We start from the raw sequence: 24640 nt of genomic DNA, 5'->3' as shown, positions 1-24640 counted from the left end.
TCCGTATTCCGGGTCACCCGACTCTATCGAGTTACTTGCACCGTATGTAGGAGTGTCGTACGTAATTGCGGCATCATTTCCAAGAGGTCCTTCATCTTCATAGGCACTTCAATCTGCAGCATTTGATTCATGATATTTTCCTCAACCTCAGAGCGGGAAGTACTTGCCGCTTCCTAAGTGTTCCCTTGTGCCAACATTTCCTTCGCCACTTCAGCCTTCGCCTCTAGCGCCCGCTGCTTTTCTGTGTGAGGGTCCAAGTATGTGGCCTTCTTTGCCTGTGACCGTGTGATTGCCAATACCCATTCCTCCGTCCTGTCAATGTTGAGCAGGTTCACTCCAAACTTTGGGCAAGTTCCATCATCGTGGTCTCCAGGCCAACACCATTTGCATAGTTTTTGTGGAGTTTCTTCTGAGGTGCATTCCCTGGCAAAGTGGCCCCATCGATTGCAGGCTCGACACTGGATCATTGGCCGTCCCTTCGCATCATATTGGATCCGACTCCTATTATTATTGTTATTATTGGTCTTCCCCCCTTGCTGGTTGTTCCGGTATCCGCCAGATGATGCATTATTGTTGGTGGTTTGTGAAGTTCCGGCAGCCGACTGCTCTTGCATGAAGAGAACTTGTTGGCTCCTAGTTTTCATATTGTAGGGACATTCCTTTGTCAAATGTTCGGCAATCTAACAAATGTCGCAGAAAGCCTTCTTGGGGCAGGACCCCTTGGTGTGTCCGTCACTCCTACACTCCGTACACCACACGTCGTTTTCTTCAGTCTTACTTGTACTCCCCTTCATGGCTTTGAATTCCTTTAGCATTTGCTCCATATCCTTTTGGAGCGCGTGCACCTTTTTACTCGATTCGCCACCGCTGCTGCTTTCCCCGACAGAGTCTTCGTCATCGGCGGATGAGGATTTATTACTTTTCTTCTTCTTTGACATTTTGTGTTCGCTCTCCAGGTCCATCGCCCTATTATAGGTGTCGTCATATGACGTCGGGGGTACAATTTTCATCTTCTTCCGTAGGGAGGATTTCAACCCTTCAACGAACCATCATTTCTTCAATCCATCTGTCGATTGGCTTTCCATTGTACCCAGCAATTCTTTCGGCCTCCGGCTGTATGTTTGTACTGTCTCCTTGGTACCTTGTTTGGTACTGTATATCTTAGCTATGATTTCATTGTCATCACGGAGCAACCGAAACTCCTCCTTGAATTCCTTCTGTAGATTGGCCCATGTGGCCACTTTTTGCTTGTCAACATCGGAGTACCAATCTATGGCAACTCCACGTAATGTGGCTGGGAATTGCTGTACCCAGTCATCCTGGTCCATCACTCTGTTGGCAGACCAAATAGTTTCACATGTACGGCAGTGCCGTACGAGATCTTCCTTGCCGTCCCCTGTGAACTTTGGCAATTTTTGTTTACTTGCCATCCCTCCTTTGGGTTTTTCTACTCCTACGCCTCTTGTGCCTGCGCCTACCGAACCTGTGCCTATTGAGCCTTCGCCTCCTGAGCCTACCCCTCCAGACGTTGGTGCTACAGAAACTGGCACGTTAGTGCCCATCGGGTTACTCTGACTGGCAGGGTTTGATGACCCCGAACCGAACAAGTTACTTCTCGTACCGTGCCCTTGTGTCTCCCGGACACCTTCGGCTGCAACGGTACCCTCAGTCTCCCTATTTTCGGTCTCGGTTCTCGTCTCCCTCCTGGTCTTGTCTCCTCTGAAAAGTGTGTACGGGTCCACCGTACTTCCGTCGCCGATCTCTTCCAATGTGAGGGACAAATCCCCCAACCGTTTCCTCGTGGTTTCGATTAGCACAGATTCTTGGTCCTTGCCAGAACCATGGCTGCCACTTTCACCACTTCCTTCCTCGGCGACCTTTTTGAATCTTCTCCTTCGTTCGGCTTTTTGCTCAAGAATTAGTGCTCGTTGGGTGGCTTCTTCCGCGTCCCCTACGTATTCTTTTTTGTATTTGTCTTTATTTAATAGATTGGGCATTAATTCTACTCTTTCTTCATGGGTTAAAACAAGACATCAAATTAAAAAAACATAACACTTTTATTACTTCATCCCTCATACATAATGTATGTCACTGACATACTCATTACAATAGGGGTGTTCTTATTTATTCTCTTTGACCGTCAAAGTTCATGTATTGCACTCATCTTCTTGGCGCTCCCTAAATTCTCGTAGAATTTGTTGCCGTCGGTTCTGTTGGTAGATGTCTTCCCTTCGGTTCTAGAGAGCCAAAAATCCTTGTGCCGAAAGGTTAGGCAGTTCGCTCATCAACCGATTCACAACGGGGCTTACTCTGAGCAAACTCCACACAGCATCTTCTAGGACATCTTTGGCGGTGGCTTCCCTCCGTACGTGTGTTTCGATTGCCGCCTGTAGGATGCAAGAGAAATCCTTCGTGAGTGTCTTTTCCCCCTCAAACAGTTCTTCGGGTTCTCTGTCAGGGTCACTCGTTCCTTTTGGTAATGGTTGTCCCATTATCCGTGTGCCATGTAGTACGTCCTTTTCCCCGTTGCTCCTAGGTTTTTACTTAGGCAACGACGCCAAATGTTTTTCTCGTAAAGTGTCAGGTTAAGACATTGCATAAATGACAGAAGCACATAGAATATATGGAACTCAGAAGTGTTCTATTGATTCATAATAAGCCAGTACATACAATGATAGCAATATGTTCGACTACAATAGCATGTCCAAAGACTGGAAACAGATACAATATAAAGGAGTCTGGTCAGTTACCTGATGCCGACTGCCGACAACCAACGGGTTAACTGCCGATGCTAACACAATTTACCTTAATGCTTAATTACCCGACAACACTCTCTTCACATTAATCCTCTTTACAATATCTCTATCTCTCTCGGCCAATCTTAGCCGATGCCCACACTATCTGCACAACCCACATTCAAAACTCTTGGGCTCATTCACTCTATCGTGCCTCTCTCTTTTATATCACATTACTTTGTATATTTGCATTGATTCATTTTCTGGCCGCTTCATTTCTCCCAAAACGGTTTAATGAGAACACTTGTCATTCATGTCATTGCAGGTTGTTTTGATTTGGCAGACTAAAGAATGTTAGCAATTCGATGGAGGAACATTATGCTTCTAACTGTTGCCTCCTTTATTTCTTCTTTCCCCACTTTTGGAACTCTGAACGGTGCCAATGCCTATCAATTGCAAAAATAAAACTTTGAATATATATCGAATGCCCAAGTCATTTAGTTTTAGCATGTTGAGAAGATAGCTTGATTTGCATTCGATGTTTCCTCTTCTTGGACCATTACTACTCATCACTTTGAATGCAAGTGGAATGGTTTGTAAACGCCTGTAAATTGTTTGAAAGTTTCTAAAGTCTTGTAAGAAATGCATATCAGCGTTAAAAAAAACACATTTCACAGATTCCAATCTGTCAAAACAGTCTATAATATTAAAAAAAATGATTCCATTCCCTCATGATGCTGGTTAAAGGTTGGGAAATTTGGCTTCACACCACCAATTAGATTTTCTTAAACATTTCTGAAACCTTATCAACAAATACATTTCGTCCATAATCAACAATAAGTGCAGTCCATAAGATGCCATCCATTGAGGCATTCTGTTAAATATATACACGTGCCTGTCTATGCTTCAACATTTGCATACACATCAAACAAACAACCTTAAAGTGTGAATGCCTATAATGCTTTGTGTATGCATATAGTTGTTATCAACCATAAGTGCTGAAAAGAATACAACTGAGAACAAAAACAAAACTGAAACAAAAGAAATTGGACATGTTTTTGGTTGGGGTTGACCACCTTAGACCCATGTGCTCCTGCACCATATAAGCCAATCGATTCTGAAAGTAGTATGCTGATCGCTGCTTCAAGTCCTTGTCACACTAATTTCTGCTTCTAATAATGGTTTGATAGGATGTTGACTATCACTGTTTCTGATATTTAAATCCTCTTGCTTATGCGATGAATTCTGGTCTAACTGTGATCTTTAAGGAATCAGTTGAATGCTCTTTCAGAATTCTGCTAACGTATTCATGCATTTGAAATGGGTGGAGCTTTCCCTGATTGGTAACGTTAGTTCTTCAAGCATCCATGTTTGGTACTTCTGTCACTCTACTTGAGCATTTCAACTTGAATAAAAATTAAAACATAAATTCTTTTCTTTTTTTTCTTTTGAAGAGCTAGTGATTGCCTTTAAGTATCCACGATAAGGCATGATGTGAGAAGTTGTGTCTCACTTCCACACCCCTTTGCACTAACTGATACGTGCCCCTTCATTATATTTTAGTTAGCTAATTAACTTATGCAGATCGGGCTTGATCCCTTTCTAATCTTCTTTTAATCAAGCTGATCTGTTTTATTCTTGATATCCTTATGAATGTATAACTATCATTTTATGGATCATATCATATTCCTTAATACACTTAAATCATCATTTCTTATTTCTTTGCTTTATCTTAATCACCATTACCGATCTTTTAATTCTAATTGTATCCTCTGCAAAGATTGTTAATGGCTTCCTACATAAATGTTGTGATGCTGGAAAGAAGCTCGTTCCAATTTCACCGTAATTGCTCCTTCTGTTCCAAATCATTGTTTAACTTGTAATTCCCTTGCTCCATTGATAAGCCGTGTTGGTCTTCAGACTGGACTAAGTATGGAATAGCAAAGAGAGGATACATTGTTCAGTCAACACTATAGTTACCGGATTAATATAATACTGAATTGGTTGGTTCTGTCCTTGTATTGATTGTATAACCTTGTTCCTTAGAAGACTTAATCCGTGGCTACATGATATGTACAGCAGCATAAACATATTCTGCATTCCCATGAATCGGATCGGAAGGAAACCACGATTGTCCATTGGCCATTCTTCATATATTATCTCCAACATTTTTCATCTGATGACCATCACTAAGTATAATATTCGCCTCAAGCAATAGTCTTGAATCGACATTACTTAATAGGCTCTTATTCCTTGTGGACTATTAAGTATAACTATCTGAATTTCCAACTCCTTCCCTCGTTGAATTCCTTATGTAATATTACCACTGTTATAACGTTCATCATGTATATCATTTTGATGAGTCGGCTGGCCACTTTAATCCTTTGGCTCAATCCCCCCCATTTGAGGACTATTGAATCACTTCCTTGATAGTCTAATCAAACTCGTCTGTTGACTGAAAGCTCAGCATAGGCAAGACTTTTTAAATTATCTTTGATATACTTAGTTGATGTTAAACTTTGCTTTGACTCTCCTCAAGTCATGGTCCATAATATGTATTCATCATTCTTATTCATATAATAGTCTAACTTGCCTATTCTTGTTAATTGTCAACCACCAGTTAGTCATGCGTCATTCTTGTATTGACTAGTTCACGTTTTGTAGGCTATCATCCTTTGTGAAGATAATACAAGGAGCTTTCTCAATATTAACCTTTCTCAATGGTACCTTGTTAAGGGACATCACAGCTCAAAGCCATCGTTGTTGATCTGCCACCTTACTTTGATCCTAGAAACAATGTGTGAAATGCATCAATTCAAATTTATCCCATAACAATTTATGAGTAACTTTCAAAAACTAGATTTCTACACCTTCTTCACCCTTCTGAAGAAGCCAAATATAGGCCCCAGTCAAAACCTCACACTCTGCCTCATTAGTAGCCCTTTTGTCCCAAAGCAGACAATCGTCTTTCATCATATCTCTAGGATTGCAATTAATAGAGCCAGTCCCCAGCTTCATCCAGGGTATCCCGAGAAGGCCCATCGAAGTTCAGTTGCCACTAATCATGTGGGGGTAGGATCCATCTCAAATCTCTTTCCTTCTTATTGACTATTACAGCATCCATTGCAAGAGCAAAGTAGACTAACATAAGTTTTACTTATTTATAATTTTCTATAACGATTATCTGCCTGAAACTAGTTGGGAATGAATTTCCATTTGAAAATCAAGCAATGAAACAAAAAATTTTAAGATATATTTTTTGTGTTCATAAATTTTACTTCTGTCAAGTTACAACCTAAGTTAGTGGGATACATGACACATTTTTTAGGGAGCCCCCTGATATGATGTCAGAGATATGTCCATACAAAAATAAAATAAAATTCAAAAGATTACATGCACACACACACAAACAAAACCAAATATTACACAATTTTTTTCAATTAAAATGTTGAAACATGATATTACATCTCTGATGGCAAATTTTTTGATATGGTCTGGATACAACCCAATCACATGGGGGGAACATTGTGGATACAGTGTGGATATGCCGTAACCTATCAAATATGGTATTGTTGTATCAAGATACATCACAGTGCATCCAGCTATATGTGGCACATAATACATTGCAGATACAGTCTTGATACCCAATGACCTATCCAGATACAGCACTGCTGTATTCTCATACAAAATCACAATATATCTGGCTGTGTGGATACATATCTGTCATATGTCTGTTCTCGTATCAATACGTTGTACACAGGATACATGATGCAACAGTGGTAGGGGGTATCTGGTAATGTACTTGCAACCTGAATCAGCCTTCGCTTTGCAACATTTTTACTTTGAGACTTCTAGCTTTTGTTGGCATTTGCACAAGCCACACACATTGTTCAGCTAGTGTTTTGCAATAGTTGATGGTAAGAGGCCTATACTTATTGAACAATGGCTTCTTGTTTCTTTTCATTTGGAAGAAGCAAATACATCAAAAATTTACTTGGCTATTGCTTTATAACGATTTTAAATGATTTTTAGGGTTTCTTTAAAAATTTGTTGGACTTTGAAGTTTTCAATAAAATTTGGCAAACCTGGCGAGTTAGCATATTACTACAAGAGTAAAGTAGATTAACTGAAGTTTTTCTGATCTATAATTTTCTATAACAAGTATCTGCCATCATACTAGGTAGGAATGAAGTTCTGTTTTAATATCAGGGAATGAAACATAAAAAGGTCGAGATATATCTTTTGTGTTCATTAATTTTACTTTGTTGAGTTACAGCCTAAGTTATCAGGATAAGGATATTGCACTTTTATAGACAGCCCCTCAAAATGATATGTAAGGGATACCTCTATACCAAAAGAAAAATGAAAAAAATTACATACAGAGACACATACATACAAAACCAAAATTGTACAATTTTTTGCAATGAAAATATTGTGACATATCATATTAAATCATGGATGCCAGAAATTCCAATATGGCTTGGAAACAACCCAATTACAAGGTGGAAAAATATTGGGTATGCTGTAATCTATCCAGATATGTTACTCTTGTATTGAGATACATCATGGTGTATCCAGCTGTATGGGGCACATATTACAATACAGCCTATACACCGTGACTTATCCAGATATGGCACTGTTGTATCCTGATATATTACGGCATATGCAGTTATACTGGATACATATCTATTATGTGTCTACTTGTATCTATTCCTGATATGTGAGATACATGAAACAACAGTGGTAGCGGGATTATCTGGTAACGTAGTTGGTTCACAACATTTTTGCTTTGAGATTTCTGGATTTTGTTAACATTTGTTCAAGCCACACATATTGTTCAGCTACTGTTTGCATTATTTGATGGAAAAAGGTCTATACTTTCTTGATTGAATAATGCTTCCTGCTTCTATTCATTTGGAACATATTCATTTATTGTGTTTTGCAGTAGTTGATGGTAAAAGTTCTATACTTTCTTAATTGAACAATGGGTTCTTGTTTCCATTCGTTTTGAAAATGATACTTTTAGTCATGATATTGAAGTAAAGATTGCCTTTTTTGTGAACTTGTACTATGCAGAAATATTTTAAATTTTTTTATGGTTTGCTAAGCTTAAAATAAGTGTTACTTTGCATCCAAATATAAAACTTAGTTTTTTCTTAATATTAGTGTCAACAAATGCTGACATGGAGGAAGGAGAAGTCTCCATCACAGAAAAGAAGGCTGGGCAATCAACGACTGCTTATGCTCCTCCAAAGCAGGGGGAAGTCATTGATGTTAATCCTCCACGTGGAACTAGAGACTTTCCGCCAGAGGACATGCGCCTACGCAATTGGCTCTTTCAAAAGTTTCAAGAGGTGAAGCTTGTCCATATTTATAAAATTTGCGTACAGACTTCATAATCTTCTCACACATGGTTAAAATTGTCGTGCTTTTTGAGGGTTTCCAGATTATTTGCATTTGAAGAAGTTGATTTTCCAGTCGTGGAGTCTGAAGCACTATTTGTGAGAAAAGCAGGGGAAGAGATAACTGAACAGGTGATTCTTATTGATGTAGATTTTGACTGAGATAAAATTTAAATGAAGGAACATTTTGTAATGCTTTTGTAGGGGTAAGAACATACCTTTTGTACAAAGTTTAAATATTATTAGATTAATTGACTTGCTGTTCTTCACCCAGTTACAAATGTTTATGTAGCACCTGTTGGTTGGAAATCACTTTTTGTGTATTACTTTATTTAAAAGCATCTATTGAAGGCTCCTTATCTTTTTAAGAAATTGTACAGTTGACCATCCAAATTGAATCTGACTACTATAAATGAAGTATTTTCTCTTTTTGGGTTATTTACTTTTATGCTTTGGTGGTAGATTTTTTGTCTGTAATATCCCTTGGCTAATCTGACCCTGTTTTGCTTATATGAACACCAAGGAATATTGTCAAACATTTGGCATACAATGTTTGAAGCCGCTGTAGTGAATTCTTTATTTGTCTTCTTTGGGTTTGTAGGCTGCAAATGAAGTTATGGAAAGCTTCTAACAATGCAAAGTTGTTATAGAAATGATATACTAGCTGTTTTAGACCTTTCCACACATATGTAATGACTGAAATTAACTAGTACAGCTAGTTGACATTAAGACAAACACTTGTCATGCATCCCAATGTACACCTATAGCCATTAGGCATTTAAGCAAACAATTGGTATGAAAGCTAAATGGCTGATCAACGTTGAATGTTACCATGAATGTGGAATATGCAAATTATATTTCCATTAAACATATGCAACCTCCAAATATTTCATGATATAATCATAATAGAAAATGATGCAATGAAGTAATGATTTTCTAATACAATGACCATAGATAGAAAACCTGGTATTTCAATGGTTGCCTTGATATATTGGTTTGATTCTCCTCATATGCAAATCCCTTGTCAAATATATATAGCTGTTCAACCCTTCTAAATCCCCTTCTATAGAACTCAAACGACTGTAGCGCACTGTTCACGGCACTATTCATGCGCACTGTTCACGGCACTGTTCATGCGCACTGTTCACGCGCACTGTAGCAGCAAGAACAAACTTGCAATCTGCTCTTAAAACCTTGAATAATTTGTTGCCAAAGAAGGATGATTCACAACCAACTATAAATGTTCTTCAACAATAAACTTCAAATCCTTGTAGAAAACTTCACCAATTTGCACAAATGAAAGAACTGAAGTATTCTTTCCCACAACTGCAATAATTCAGGTGTTATTTCACACCTTCAAAATTGCTATCAATAGGAAGTTTTCGTTTCCTATGATCAAAGAAGAAAATTGCGAAAGCCCTAGGCTCCACAATAAAAATCAATCAAAATACTATTCATCAACTGGATGCCGAGAATGAACTCCTGCCTTTCCTTTTATTCTTTCCTTAAGAAAGCTCAAACACCTTCCTGGCCAATGTGGGATAAAAGATTTATTCCCACATTAAATTATTCACTTAACGCACTTTATTATATTAAAGTGACTTTATTATTATAAAGTTACTTTAGAACTTTATAATAATATTAAAATATTAAATAAATCACTTAAGTCACTTAAACTTTAATATCTCTTGATGTACTTGTCTGATTGCTAAGCCGTCTGAGCCAGGAGTCGACTCTCCCCATTCTCCATGTGATTGGATGCCTACCTAAAAATAGAAACCCTGAATAGTGACTTACTATAAATAGTAAGTATGTGGAACTGAGTCAAAAAACCTGTGCAAAGGCCAAAACCTGAATCCAGCTGAAGAGTAATGTCTCTAATCACCAAGTAACTGCCACACGAGGCCCTCTATCAATAATTATTAGCCTACGAGGGTCAAATGATAGGCTAATTCTTACAAACTCTGATGCTCGCAAAATGGGGACATTACAGTTCGCCCTCCCTGAAATTGCTTGTCCCCAAGCAATCTCCACTGCAAAGAAACTCCAATCCTCGGGAGGCCCAAAAGGAGAATTGTGAAATGTCCCACACATCCTTAACCGACTCCTGTAGCACCAACATAAAGATAGTTGCGCACAATATCCCTGGATCCCAAACCCGGAATGGAAGTCTGCCAAGCCTAATACCCTCTGACTTCCTCTGCGCTACTCTGATCTCAACTTCACCATGCCAGAAGTGGTGAAGCAAGCCAATGGGACCCATCCAATACACTGTGCCAAACCTGTCGCCTCCTGGATCCCAAAACAACTGAACCCCACATCCATTCGCCATATAGAGATAAAAATATCTGGAAGCGTCTATAACACAATATCTCTCTACAGCTCTCGGTAAACTCCCATGGATGTGATAACTAACCAAACCATCATGCCCACTGACACCATAGTCATTCTGTAACCATGTACCCATAAGAAAACTTTGTGACATAGAAGTAGCAAACCCTATTGGATACATATCAGCATGATGTATAACTGATAGCTGTCCCTGCAAGTAATCCCCCATAAACTGTTGAGTCGGGCGCTCGCAACTGCTAATCCCATCTTCTGAAGATGATGAATACCCATCCCACAAAGGATGGCATCTCGGAGCCAATCCACACGGATGCATCATCAAGTCCTCTATGTGTGGATCAAAAGAAAAATGATGAGCACTCCTCACTGTGTAGTCGCGGTAAAATGCTCCAACCTCTGTCAATGGCTCATCACTAACAACACTTAAATCGAGCAGTTGATCCCTTTGATTCTGAAAAACAACAAGCTGGCATCCAAAATCAGCTGCATGGGATGAAGTGACAGATTTGCTTCCAGGAGATGGAAACAAATCAACATGGGAGCCATACTCCCAACTAGATGACACTCTGCAAATGCCCTGTGAGGACGGAGTAGCGTTGTGTACTACCACACAACTCTCAAGAGAATCCACCATTGTGACACAAGAGCTACCAGTAAACTGTCCTGCATCAACTGTCACTGTACTGACCTCAGGAGAACTTGATGCAACTAGTGGTTCTCTACTGCTCTCAACCAAGGTACTCATCCCAGCTGAAACTTTCGTACCTATATCTGTGATAGATGTAACCACATCTTCACTACAACCAGTGGATATAAAATCCTCATCAACTGCCTCTGCATATAACTGTATTATATCTGCAGTTGGTGGAGACTGTGCCAAACTCAACTACTCGGTAAGCTTCTCAATCTGTAACTGTGACTCTTGAAGAGCCAACTCGGCACTCTGCCATGAGTCCATAGTCACCTCAAGCTCATGAGTGAGCTCATCGACCTGCTCCTCCTTTCCCTTCAATGCATCATAACAAATGCAATCCCACTCGAGAAGAAAATCCCTATCCGCAAGTAGTTTTAGGTAATTTTGTTTCATCATTCCAATTGCTTCTCGAAGTGCATGTATCTCTGCAAGGGAAAAACCACTATCACCATGCTCATCTGTCAAAGGAGTACTCCAACCATAGGTAGCCAACATCTGACGAGCAACATCAAAATGCTCAATGGTTGTGGCAATCATATTGTCATTCACTTTTAGTTGCCCAACCAAATGATGAGGATTCTGTAGCTTATGACCCCCATACAAGTTTTCCGGTTCACAATATGCACTATGATATGAGGCTGATTCGTCATCACTCACTACATGATAAGCAGCATCATGTGTGCTTTCATCCATGCACACCTCAACATCTAAGGTACTGCTGCTTTGTACCTCAAAGGATGGCTCAACTGATAAGGTAGAAGTTGCTGGTATGACAGTATCTTCACACACCTCCACTCTCAAAGTAACTGCATGCCCATCCAAAGCACGATCTTGGGATTCCGTATCAACATATGAATCTTCTAGCTTGTTTTCAAAGGTCTGATCTGGAAAATCAGACTCACCATGACATGAATCCTCCACATACAATGCATCATTAGTACCCAATTTCTGAGTACTTTCATGTGACAATTCAATAGGATCATTTTGCACATGTGAAAAAACTGCTGTCTCATGCTCATGCAAAGTTTCATCATTGCTGTCATGAAAATCAGAAGTAGCCTCTATATTAGAAACTTCTTGAGTCACCTCTTGCAAGGATGATGTAGATAAATCATTAACCAAAGCTGTGCTAGTGTCTTCTTGAATCAAATCAGCATGTCTATCAAATTCATCATATAAATTTCTGCATATTTCATAGGAATTTGAAGATACCAAATCATTTTGATGAAGAGTTGTATCATCCTTATGTGTAGATTCTCTATCCATTTCATGTGTAAACAATTCATTAGCTATAGTGTGATATTTATTCCTTGCAAACTCTGTCTTATGGCAAAGACTCGGGTGTGTTGTGACGTTTTCACACATCGCCCCATTGCAAATGGGGACCCATGTTTTTTTTTGCTCATTTTCGCTTTGCTTTTTAGGGTTTTGGTTTGAATCCAGTCGGTTTTGAGAGCTTTTTGAGCTTCCTTTCGTAGGATGCAAATTTCGAATGCAATGAATTCGCCAGAATGGTCTAATTTTCAATTGGAATGTTGATGCAAAGCTTAAATTTGTCTAAGTGTTGAAAGTGAAATGTGAATTTTTGTCCGATTGAATCTTTTGACCAAATTTTGACCTTTTTTGATTTTGATCCTGGGCATTGGAATTGATTTGTTTTCGCCTCGTGAAGTGTTAAAATGTGAAAAATCATGTTATTTTGGCCTGTAGGAGCAAAATCGCTCCTGTCCCTCAGTGAAGGACGGGAGCTCGTTTTCAAATATTTTACTATTCCTGCAGGGTCAAGATGAATTACGAATTGGAAGCGATGGAGAACGGCGATATCTTTCCATTGAATATAAATTGAAGATTTTCATGAGCACAGAAACGCCTCCAGGAGGAAAATCGCTGCTGTCCCTCAGTGAAGGACCGGAGCTACAAATTCAAATTTCGCCTTGTCCTTGCAAGATTTTGATGACTTAGCAATTTGAAAGGGTCCAAAGGAAGGTGCTTTACCAAATGAATATAATTTGAAATGCCAAAGGTGAAGGAGAATGACCTAGAATGACCAAATCGCTCCTGTCCCTCTCCAAGGGACCAGGGCGAGGTACCTTGTAGCTCTCGTCCCTCTCCCAGGGACCAGAGCGATTTCCTTCATTAGACAGAATCCAGGCAAATGTCAAGGCAAGTTTACGTTCAAAAACAAGGGAAAACATGAGATGGACGCATTGAATACAAATTGAAGATTTTTGGACGTCCACAAAGGTCCTAAATGCCTAGTTCGCTCCTGTCCCTCAGGAAGGGACCAGAGCGATTTTTGATATAAATGATTTTCTTGCAAAGTTACAGATGATGTTAAGGCATGAACAAATGGAGTGAAGAAAGACGAATCCGTTGAATATAAACTTGGAACCTGGCAAAGTGAGATAAAGGCTACAAAAGGAGGATCGCTCCTGTCCCTCTCCAAGGGACCAGGGCGATACAATGGTAATGATACTTCCTATGCAAGTTCAAGGTCGTTCCTCCAAAATTCAAGGTCGATCCAAGTCAAGACAAAGTGGCGAGGGACATTTCAAGGCGTCTTTAGCAAGCAAAAGTACTCAAAGGTCGTCACATTGATGAAATACGCATCCTAGGACATAGATCGCTCCTGTCCCTCTCCAAGGGACCAGGGCGATGTTAGATGCATTGGTCATTTTGTGCAAGATTTACATAAGAGCAAGATTTCATAAGGTAATGCATGGTCCAAGGCATCGTTTGAAGATAAATGCAAGAGTTTTTCAACGTCCAAACATTGCCAATCAAGGTGAAAAGCTCCCATCGCTCCTATCCTTTGGACAAGGACCAAGGCGATACTATCAAAAGCACTCATTTTCCTTCAAGACCCAAGCTAGGCGAGGTTAGGTAAGGTGAAGGACGACGTTTGAAGGACATCACAAAGAAGATCAAGGTTTAAAGTTGACAAGATCAAGGAGAAAACATGGATCGCTCCTGTCCCTCTCCAAGGGACAAGGGCGATGATCCCTTTAATACGCCCAAAACTTCATGCGAGCAAATGGAATAAGCGCAAAAGACACGAACAAAGGATGTTATTCGCCAACAATAAAAGATCGAAGTTAAAAGATGCAAGATGGACGTGGAAACAAGAAGATCGCTCCTGTCCTTTGGACAAGGACCAGGGCGATGGACACCCAAGGGCACTTATGAACGCATGTAAGACGATCAAATTCGAAGGATTCATCATAATGATCAATGTTGAACGTGGAGATGAAGGAGTTGAACGTGAAAAATGCAAAAATCAAGACAAAATCATGGATCGCTCCTGTCCCTCTCCAAGGGACCAGAGCGATGAGGTACGTCCCTTTGTTTTCACAATTTTGGCGCCAAATAAACAAATTCAAATTTCCTTAAATGCTAAGTTCAATAAAAAATTGAAAATCCTATTTAATTTGGCATTTAATGTGGCGTTGATCTTTTATTAATTATTTTTGCCTTTATAAAAATCGAAATTTGCAAATTAAAAACGTAAGGCATTAATAATTAATTAATTAATTAATTATTTTTTTGAGTAAAGCGCTTGGTATTTTAGAGGTCGGCCTTTGTTATTTGTTTAAAAATCGTTTTAAATTGCCTTATTAATTACAAAGTCGGCCTAAGGTGGTAATTATGAGATGAGCGCTATAAAGGGAGGGTGAAAATTGTCATTTTCACATCATCATTTATCAATTCTTACATGCGATCTTGAAGGAGAAAGTGCGAGTGTGTTTGAAGGAGCGAATTTCATTTCAAAACAAAGAATGGCACTAGTTTTATCCAAGGCGAAATTATCATCCAAGGGGAGGAGCGAATTTCAAAGGGAAGGTGCAAGCATTATCAAAGGAGTTCGAGTTTCGAGTTAGGCGAACTTGCCAAGGACATTGAAGAACACATCAAAGATATCCCCAAGGGTAGCGAATTGACAAAGAGGACGTTCATTATCCTTCAAGATCACGTTGAAGCCATCAAATTTTGATTTTTGCCTAGGCGGTCTTTTCCTTTTTGCATTCTAGAGTTAGCTCTCTATTGAGGTATGGCGATTTATTTTTATTGCTTTATTCATTGATCGTCATAGCTTAAATTTTGAATTTTGATGGCTCAATTCTTTTTTAGGAAATTGATTAATAAAGGACTTATCATTAAGTTTCCTAAAAAATTGCTCTCTAATTTATGTTATGTATTGCAAAATCATGGTACTAATTTTGAAATGTTGTGTAGGCATCAAATGGAGATCTCATCAAGGAAAATCAAGCCGAATCAAGGACGATCTTCGCCGGGACGATCAAGCCAGGACAAGGGCGACCTCTTTCAATCCAACGTTCCAAGGCGAGGTACATCATCATCCTGCACATCAAGGACACAGGGAGTTAGAACAAGGGCTCGTTGAAGAAGTAAATAGTTCCAGATAAATTAATTAAAGCAAGCTTCTCAACAACATCAAGTTGAATATCTACCAAGTTACAAGTGTCAAATGAGGTGGCGTCCTAGTCATCATTTCTCCAGTCAGTGAGGTCCACCTCAGCATGTCTAGATTCAATGTACTTAACTCATGGAAGGTGGCACAAACTCCGATGTACCTACCCCGGCTATCCATTGGTCGATTTTTCTAGAAGGGACATGTGTCCAAGCAATACAATTTTATCATTGGTCAAGCATTAAATGTTATGTAATGGTTGTAACAAACCCTAATTAGGGTTTTCATTGTTGAATCTTGGCCATTGATCTTGAATTGATCTAAGCCATCAAATTGTATTGTGGGCACTATATAAGCCCAGGCATTTCATTTGTAAAGGCTAATTGGCAATAAGTTAGAGATAGCATGTAAATAGTTAGAAGAGTTAGAATATAGTTGATAGAATAGTAATTAGAGTAGAATAGGAGGACAAGGCAAGAAATTGTTGCCATTGATTGTAAACAAACTCCATTTTCATTGAAGCAATGGTGAAATATGTCGTTTTCTTGCAATTTGCATGGTTTCTTGTTGAGTCTTCAATCTTAGATGGTAGATGATTAGATGAATGGAGGAAATGTGATTGATTAATGGTGGAATTCGTATATCCATACTACTAGCAGTTTGTTGATTGCAGACTTGCCTTGTGTAGTCAACTGGAATCGTTCAGCCTAAGCTCAATTTCAATTTGTTGCCTCTTCATTGATATGCATCAACTTGGATGGTATCTATGCCTGCGGTGATGATTTGAACATCATAAAGCTTCCCATAGAAGATCGCACTAGTCTTGTGTAGATGTTCCATTGATGTCAAAACAAGACCTAGTTAGAGTTTCATCAAAAATCAAGTCATTGCTCCTACATTCTTAGTATTAGGATTAGATCCTCTCTTCGCCCTTATCCTTTTTCCATTTTTTTCAAATCCAAGTTAGTAAGAGCCTGTGTCCAGCAAAGCAGATCGGAAGTTCAATCATCACATGTAAGTCCCCTTGTGATTCCAGCAAATCACATCATACCACTGGAGCTTGTCCACACGTAGAGACCCTACATCAAAGAACCTTGGAGTCTACCTAACTGATCCTTTACGCGAATCTTCAGCAGTTAGAGACTATTTTCTCAAGAGAGGATAAGATGCCTATTGGTATTTTATTCTGTGTATGATGGTGTACAAAATACACGTCAACAGGGTGCAAATCCATGTAACTCATGAAAGGAAGTTCCTTCTTAATTTTTTGAGGAAGAGTGCTATACTCCTTAAACATGCTAATCACTTCTTCTTCTTTGTTTTGTGGTGTTCGACCTTTGCTGGTAGGAAGTGAATTGAATCTTTTAGGCAACCCAAACTTTGAAAACGTTTGCTCTAAACGCAACAACTCTCGGCTGAGCTTGTATTGTGATTGTTCAAGTTCTTTCAGTGCCTGTTTATCGCTGAACAATGTTGTCATGTAGCCCATTTTCACTACCCAACTGAAAACCAAATCAAAACTGATTTGTACACGGATGATTTTCCCACCAATTGAATGCAACCATCACCCAACAGGTTGGCAGGAAACCGCTCTGATACCACTGTAATATCCCTTAGCTAATCTGACCCTGTTTTGCTTATATGAACACCAAGGAATATTGTCAAACATTTGGCATACAATGTTTGAAGCCGCTGTAGTGAATTCTTTATTTGTCTTCTTTGGGTTTGTAGGCTGCAAATGAAGTTATGGAAAGCTTCTAACAATGCAAAGTTGTTATAGAAATGATATGCTAGCTGCTTTAGACCTTTCCACACATATGTAATGACTGAAATTAACTAGTACAGCTAGTTGACATTAAGACAAACACTTGTCATGCATCCCAATGTACACCTATAGCCATTAGGCATTTAAGCAAACAATTGGTATGAAAGCTAAATGGCTGATCAACGTTGAATGTTACCATGAATGTGGAATATGCAAATTATATTTCCATTAAACATATGCAACCTCCAAATATTTCATGATATAATCATAATAGAAAATGATGCAATGAAGTAATGATTTTCTAATACAATGACCATAGATAGAAAGCCTGGTATTTCAATGGCTGCCTTGATATATTGGTTTGATTCTCCTCATATGCAAATCCCTTGTCAAATATATATAGCTGTTCAACCCTTCTAAATCCCCTTCTATAGAACTCAAACGACTGTAGCGCACTGTTCACGGCACTGTTCATGCGCACTATTCACGGCACTGTTCACGCGCACTGTAGCAGCAAGAACAAACTTGCAATCTGCTCTTAAAACCTTGAATAATTTGTTGCCAAAGAAGGATGATTCACAACCAACTATAAATGTTCTTCAACAATAAACTTCAAATCCTTGTAGAAAACTTCACCAATTTGCACAAATGAAAGAACTGAAGTATTCTTTCCCACAACTGCAATAATTCAGGTGTTATTTCACACCTTCAAAATTGCTATCAATAGGAAGTTTTCGTTTCCTATGATCAAAGAAGAAAATTGCGAAAGCCCTAGGCTCCACAATAAAAATCAATCAAAATACTATTCATCAACTGGATGCCGAGAATGAACTCCTGCCTTTCCTTTTATTCTTTCCTTAAGAAAGCTCAAACACCTTCCTGGCCAATGTGGGATAAAAGATTTATTCCCACATTAAATTATTCACTTAACGCACTTTATTATATTAAAGTGACTTTATTATTATAAAGTTACTTTAGAACTTTATAATAATATTAAAATATTAAATAAATCACTTAAGTCACTTAAGCTTTAATATCTCTTGATGTACTTGTCTGATTGCTAAGCCGTCTGAGCCAGGAGTCGACTCTCCCCGTTCTCCATGTGATTGGATGCCTGCCTAAAAATAGAAACCCTGAATAGTGACTTACTATAAATAGTAAGTATGTGGAACTGAGTCAAAAAACCTGTGCAAAGGCCAAAACCTGAATCCAGCTGAAGAGTAATGTCTCTAATCACCAAGTAACTGCCACACGAGGCCCTCTATCAATAATTATTAGTCTACGAGGGTCAAATGATAGGCTAATTCTTACAAACTCTGATGCTCGTAAAATGGGGACATTACATTGTCTTTGCATGTCATTACTTTCTGTTAGCACTGTGTCTTCTTTATTCCATTTCTTTACTTTCATTTCCCCATTTTACTTTGTTAATCTGTAAGGTGGGTCAAACATGCTGGACCATTGGAGTCAATATGGAGTTCAATATTAAGGATGTGACTTGGGAGAAGAAATCACTGCCAAATTGATTGAAACATAGTGGACAATAGCTGTTTGAATGGTTTAGAAGATCTAAAGGGTGGTCCAGAACATTGCCAACAAATTTATAGTTTGCAGGCATCAAATGTACCTGGAAATGCAAATTTGATGCATTTGCCACTTACACGGGCAGCAAACTATGTGTTCACCACTAGTGAATTTGTAACTTGTGGTAAACTAATAATTGGTAAAACAACAAACTGGTTCTGATATGGGCTGAAGCTAGAATTTGACAGGTTTTTGAAGTTGGAATGCTTCACAATTCACATGAATAACTTTTGACTTTTCTCTGATGACGGGAGATAGAAAGGGATCTATGTGAGTGTTTCAATGTTTTGAAGGTTGAATCTGGGTACAAACTTCTAGTTTTTTGCTTGTGGAATGGGATTGCTTGGAGAGTAGATAGAATATTGTCAAGTTTGAGGCAGAGCAGGTGTAAAGTTGCAGCATAGTCTTGTTTTTTATGTTCCAATCAACCATCTGCGTGATTTAACATGGGTATGATCTTTGTTATAGTGGCACTAGGCAAGACATCGCACTCTTCCTGGAGCCTTTTTCCCTTCAAGGGTTTCTTCATTTGTATGGTTGCATATTTGTCTCATTTTCATGCTGTGGGAACTGTGTTTTGCATGTTTTCATACATTTCTTTCATTCTGAGCACGCTATTTTCATTTGTATCAAATATGATGTTCTATGCATTATGCAATGTGGGGAGTTTGTGTGAGTTAAGAAGAATTTCATATTTCTGTATGTTGATGAGTGTCAGAAGCATAGAAATAAGCTCTTTATGGATCAGTTGTTCTTTATAATGCTGCTTTTCCAATTCTGAAAATCTTCGTACAAATATTTTAAGTAAAGTAATCACAATCTGATCCAATCCAATTTAAGTTCAACACAACTTGTTCACATGGTTTTACTGACTGATATTCTTAACCTATTGATATGCACTCCTGGAACCAAAAATACATTTCACTTTAATGTGTTTTTATCTACTTGTTACTTGTTTTCTTTTTTCAAACTTTTCAACTCTTCATTCTTGTAGTAACTACAAAAAAATTATGATTAAAGAACCTAGGGAGAAAAAAAATTTAAGGTGGGGAAGTCTATGATAATTTAACATCAATACATTGAAGTGTGTGGTTGAACTTCTTGGTTTTCTGCTTCACATAATTTAGAAAAGGTTACTAGCCTACTCTGACAGCAAGGTGAATTTGGAAAGGACACTTACTTCCTTTTACTTCTAAGATAATTTGTGATAAATCATGCAATGGTACATACTTAGTCCATGGATTCACTAAAGTTAACAATGCATGAGTGAAAGGTTTTTTTTATACTCAATTAATTCTCTCTCATATCAGGTTCATTAGAGGAACTTTCTATCATAAATAAAATATTTGCTAGTCTATCAAAAAAAAACAAGAGAGCAAATGAAAAAGATATGGCATGGAGAACTGTAGCATTGATTTTATGCAATGGTACATACTTAGTCCATGGATTCACTTATGTTAACAATGCATAAGTGCAAAGTTTTTATTATACTCAATTAATTCTTGCTCATATCAGGTTCATTAGAGGAGCTTTCTATCATAAATAAAATATTTGCGAGTCTATCAGAAAAAAACAAGAGAGAATGAAAAAGATATGGCATGGAGAACTGTAGCATTGATTTTATGATTTTGTGCAAGAAAAGTACACAGGTCGATATATTTGAAGCATTTTGGATTAGAGAATTTTTTACAAGAATTTGTGGATGTTAAAGAGATCAAGGAGTGGGGTACAGTAAGATTGAAACATACAAGGTCAAAGTGGTGATACTGTTTCTCTTTGTATGTAACTGTCAAAAAATTTAATTTTACCACAATTAATTACTTTTTATAATGGTGTCCGTTGTCTACCATTGAAATAAATACATTTATTAATTTTACCCAACCATGTTATATCACATGTTCATTGATTACTTGTAGAGGGCATACAAGCAATGATATAACATTCTGGACAAAGGTGGAGCTATAAATTTAGAGCTGACTAGCTGTATATAAGTGATAAGTTGCCATATTTGAGTTTTTAACTCACCTAGTGACATAGCTATCAGGAATCACAGTGAGATTTGGTCGGTGATATACTTATATAGCATAGGAACATATCTACAAGTATTGAATTTAGGAAATGTATAATAAATTTATTCTAAACAATTTCTAGTTCAAATGCCTTCTGTTCAAATTATCTGATTATTAAATTATTTTGATTATTTTCACAGCTCTACAATTTTGAAGACAAGGGTGGTCAGCGTGTCGCACTAAGACCAGAGATTACACCGTCTTTAGCTCGGCTGGTTTTGCAAAGAGGGTCTCCTTCACACTTCTTACTTATACATTGCAATTTCAGCATTATTCAGACATTCTAGTTCACTTCAATTTTTTTCTATTTCATTTTTACTTAATAATATGTATTGGTAGAGATAGAGAAATTTAATATATCCTTTTTTTCCCAATCGAGGATCAGATCGTTGTTAGGTGATGTAATAATCCAGGATTTTAATGAGTCTATGTGATACAGGAAAGCTTTGTCATTCCCACTCAAATGGTTTGCAAAGGACAATGTTGGCATTATGAAAGAATGACTAGAGGATGTCGTCGAGAACATTACCAATGGAATATGGATATAATTGGAGTTTAAGGTATAGAGGTAACAATTAATGGAATTGATGATTATGAATTCAATTCATCCAGTATTTTTCAAAATCCTTGATAAATGGAAACATGTTATGTTTCTAAGATTTTTGTGCGTGCAAGTGTGTGGGCATAGTTGTGAGCATTTGTGTGTGTGGATTTGCCCTTGCAATTGTGTTTTTGTGTGCTACTATGTGAGTATATGCGCGCTTTTGTATGAGTGTATGTGCTCTACTATATGTGTATGGGTGCATGCATGTGCATGTGCATGTGCATGTGCATGCATGTGTTTGTTTGTGTCCATAAGGATGGCACCACACCTCAAACTTTAATGCCATATCAGAATACCAAAACACAGCCCCATTGTTTCACAAGAGTAGAGAAATTGTAGGATTTGAAGCAAAGGAACAAGTAAAAGTCATTTGGGCTTCTTGGCAAGTCATTTAATCATCCTTGGCTGTGATAATTGGGTTGTTCCTTCTTGTTGGTGGTCTCTTGCTCCTTTGTTGGTGGGGCTGTTATAATACATTGGTGGTTCTAGTTATCTCAAGCAGGCTAAGTGTGTATTCTATATTGGTGGACTGTGTGATCTTGGTGGGAAGTTTAGCAGTGGTTGCATGGATGGTCATCGCATTGGAAGATTATTTTCCATATTTATAGGCAGAGGAAGTTGAAAGAGTGGTCATTACCATCCCAAGGTAATCGTCATCGCTTATTGGAAAGGAAGAATAAGGGAAGCTCAAGAATTTGAATTCAGAGTTGGTTGATTGGTTGGTGGAAGAAAGTAATTTTTCTAGATTGTTGAAGCAAAGAGATAGAGTGGATAGGGGTTTATGAAAAACAAAGAGTAAAATGGAGATAGATGTGACTATAGGATTAGTTTTCAGCCCCAATAAGACCATTAAATTGTCTATCTCCTTGTTGTAGATTTGATATTGTGAATGGGATGTTGAATTGCATACTTTTTAAGAGTTTTTTTCACCTATTTGGGTTTTCACCATAAGTATATTTGTCACGTGTATACTTGCTCAGTGTGTGTCTTGTTGTTTATTTCATTTTCTAGCTGATTCTACCCAATTGATATTGGTGTAAGCTGATTAAATGCGCTAGGGTAGATGATTGGAAGTAGCATCAAACATGTTAACTTAGGTGAGTCCATTGTTGATGCAACTCTAGGGTTGTCAACCTAGAGGTTTATTGTTCAAGTGGTATAGAAGTAGTAATTTCCATAGGGGAATATGAGTTTGTAGATTGTGTAGGTGTATGCCAACTTGAAGAACAAATGGTAGTAAAGATTTACTACCTTTTGAACTTGAGATCAACTCCAAAGAGTGTTTGAGGAGATTAAGAATGGCAAGAGAAGAGGATGAGGAAGCTATATTCTAGAATTTGGAAGAAGATGTTGCAAGGATTTTGAATATCAAGGAGAAATTGAACAAATTGAAAGGCATGAGGTTGGTCATCATCTCCAAAGTGGGAATCCGAATCGATGACATGGAAGAAGGTGAACTAGAAAGAAGAGAAATGGAACAAGGAGAATCCTCAAAGGGGATATTTTTCAAAGCAGAGACACTGGTTGACATCCAATTATATGATGGGTTAGAGCAAAAAAATGGACCAATTTGTGTCCCAAATAGAGGTTTAGTTTAGTCTCCATCAGCTGACCCCACACCAATAGATTTCTTTTGCAAGAGTAAAGCTTTTTGGGCATGCTCTCACTTGATATGAGAGCTATGCACATTTGTTGGAGATCAAGAAAGTTCCATTGGTTGCAAAATGGGAGGACTTTAAAAGGCTGCTATGTAAACAATTATGTCCTATATGGCAAGAGAAGTGGGTGATGCAGTGGCATTACTTGAGATAGAGGCAAGGATAGAACATGCAAGCCTATACGAATGAGTTCAGAAAGAGGGCAGTCCAAAGGGACAAAGACATCATGGATAAAGAATCCTCATGAAATATGTAGGAGGATTGTTTCGTCAATCGAAGAGACAAGTTCTCATGGCCAAGAACCAAGATATGTACAAAGCATGTACTTGTGCACACCATGAACTAAATAAAAAGGGAAATTTTTTCTGAAGAAACAATTATGGTGATGAGTAGTAGGATGGTGATACCAAAAATGAGGATGCAGATAAAGGGAAGAGAAAAAAGAATGCTACTTCCATTGTTATCTCAAAGAGTAGAGATAAGGGAAGGTCTCATTGCTCACATAGTGATAAAGATGTCCATTTGGATGAAGAGTGCTAGAAGCGACATCTTGAATTGGCTCCTTCTAAAGAGAAAAGGGATAAAAGAAACAATGTTGTTTACATGGAAATAGGCACAAAAGTTCATGGAGATTACTTTGATGATGATGGACACATATCTTGTGTCAAGCTCAAGAAAGGAGCTTCAAAGAATTTGTGGTAGCTTTCATGGAGTGGAAGAGCTCACACAATTATTTCATGCAAGGGACTAGATTGAAAGGTAAGAGGTTTGAATGCCTTATTTGACTCATGCTCTTAATCAAATCTGGTTTCTTATAGCTTGGTTAGTGAATTGGGAATAGAGGTTGGAAATCACCTACATTTATATATGTTGGGTTGGTTGTAAAATAGGATTGAATGAAGGTAACCAAGCAATGCAAGCTAGCATTGAATCTTCATCCATAGTAAAGATGGATTATTGTTTGACATTTTGTTATTGGAAGTATATGATGTAATCTTTGGTAGTCTCTATTTGCATGGGTGGGATGTCTACTTTAGGCACAAAAATCTTGTTTGATTGTTCCCCTTATGCTTTTGCAATGCATACAACAAATGAGAGAAGGCTAGGTGTTGTACATCTTGCAATGCTTCTAATATTTTAATATTTGTAATGTGCTATAAAAATTGGCCCTCATAGAAGTGGGTGTCACCCTTGGAAGAATTCATTAGATTCCTTGTATGACAAATCTCACAACTTGTAGTGTTGTCTATGGAAGTTACTTTATAAGAGCATGATAAAGGGGGTTTACAACTAGACATGTAAAAGAATCAATGCCCAAGGGAGCTACCTGTAAGTTTGAATGATTCTTGAG

At 38.1% G+C, this 24640-nt stretch overlaps 1 pseudogene; it reads left to right on the top strand.

Annotated features, from left to right (window-relative positions):
* Positions 1 to 24640, top strand: part of LOC131056025 (histidine--tRNA ligase, chloroplastic/mitochondrial-like) — a 153076-nt pseudogene that overhangs the window by 25118 nt on the left and 103318 nt on the right.

The sequence above is a fragment of the Cryptomeria japonica genome, chromosome 8 (assembly GCF_030272615.1).
Source record: "Cryptomeria japonica chromosome 8, Sugi_1.0, whole genome shotgun sequence".
NCBI lineage: Eukaryota > Viridiplantae > Streptophyta > Pinopsida > Cupressales > Cupressaceae > Cryptomeria > Cryptomeria japonica.
Note: the sequence above shows the minus strand (reverse complement) of the source record. Positions and strands in the feature narration are given on the sequence as shown.